The following is a 1,701-nucleotide window of genomic DNA, read 5'->3' as shown; positions in this document are numbered from 1 at the left end:
TAAGTAAATATAAATTGAAGCACCCATCTACCCATTCAAGACATGCAGAAAAAAAATGCCTTCCTTAAGATTTATTCTCGTACTTCTTATATCACTAACTCCATTTTCATCTTCACAACAAATTCAAGAAACCTTCCATCAATGTCTTTCGAACATCCAAACCCCCAACTCTTTCTTCACCAAAAACGACACTAACTTCATCTCAATCCTCAATTCCCGGGCCATAAATCTCAGATTCACAACCCAATCAACCCCAAAACCCGAATCCATTTTCACCCCATCAAACGAATCCCACATCCAATCCGCGGTTATTTGTGCTAAAAAACTCGGGATTCATATTCGGATAAGAAGTGGTGGGCATGATTATGAAGGAGTGTCCTATACATCGGTTACGGGTCCCACGTTTGTTGTCATTGACTTGTCAAAGATGCGAGCAGTCAACGTTGACTTGGCGGATAATTCCGTTTGGGTTGAGGCGGGGGCCACAATCGGTGAGGTTTATTATCGGGTGGCGGAGAAGAGCAAAACGGTTGGGATTCCGGGGAGTATTTGCACGAGTTTGGGGGTGGGCGGACTTGTGTCGGGAGGCGGGTACGGGTCGTTGATGAGAAAATACGGGCTTTTGGGGGATAACGTGATAGACGTGAGAATTGTTAATGCAAATGGGAAGATTTTAGATCGAAAATCGATGGGGGAGGATGTTTTTTGGGCAATACGCGGTGGTGGTGGGGGTAGTTTTGGAATTATTGTTTCGTGGAAACTCAAACTTGTACCTGTACCTGCCACTGTCACTGTTTTCAACGTTCCAAGAACATTGGAACAAGGCGCTACCAAGATTCTTTACAAATGGCAACAAGTGGCACCAAATTTCGATGAGGATCTTTTTGTCAGAGCCTTTATTAGTCGTACAAGTGATAAAACACTAAGTACAACTTATCAAGCGTTGTTTCTCGGTAGGGGAGACAGACTGTTGGAGATTATGAATGCGGGTTTTCCGGAATTGGGAGTAAAAAAGGAGGATTTTATCGAAATGAGTTGGATCGAGTCGGTTATGTTTATCGGGGCGTACCCTTTAAACACCCCGCCATCTGTCCTCCTTGATGGAAAACCGAGGTCTTTGAATTATTTCAAAGCAAAATCGGATTTTGTGAAGGAAGTGATACCGGAATCGGGGTTAGAAGGATTATGGAAAATAATGTTGGAAGAAGGAAGTCCTTTTATCATTTGGAACCCGTACGGCGGAATCATGAGCAAGATTTCGGAATCATCTATTCCGTTTCCGCATAGGAACGGAATTCTTTTTAAGATTCAGTACTATAGCTCGTGGATGGATTCTGGAATGGAGGACAAGTATGTAAGTATGAATCGGAAGGTTTATGAGTATATGACAAAGTATGTTTCAAAGTCCCCAAGAGAAGCTTATGTGAATTATAGAGATCTTGATCTTGGAATAAATGGAGAAAGTAATGTTAATTGGGGAATTAACTACTTTAAAGATAACTTTTCTAAGTTGAGGAAAATTAAGAGCAAGTTTGACCCTTCAAACTTCTTCCGTCATGAACAGAGCATCCCTGTTCTTAAGTGACAAACTTGTGAAACCATATAGTTAGAATAAATAATGGGTTTAATGTCATGAATCTAAATAATGGTCAGTTTGTGAAACTATTATTGGTATTTTATTTAAACCATTTTGACATTCAA

The 1,701-nt window shown here is 40.7% G+C and overlaps 1 pseudogene; it reads left to right on the top strand.

Annotated features, from left to right (window-relative positions):
• On the top strand, positions 1 to 1,701 carry LOC145063624 (monolignol oxidoreductase AtBBE-like 15 pseudogene; annotated as a pseudogene).

Source organism: Lactuca serriola, chromosome 7 (genome assembly GCF_051521515.1).
Source record: "Lactuca serriola cultivar US96UC23 chromosome 7, Lser_US96UC23_V15, whole genome shotgun sequence".
NCBI lineage: Eukaryota > Viridiplantae > Streptophyta > Magnoliopsida > Asterales > Asteraceae > Lactuca > Lactuca serriola.
This window is presented reverse-complemented; position numbering and strand designations above follow the sequence as displayed.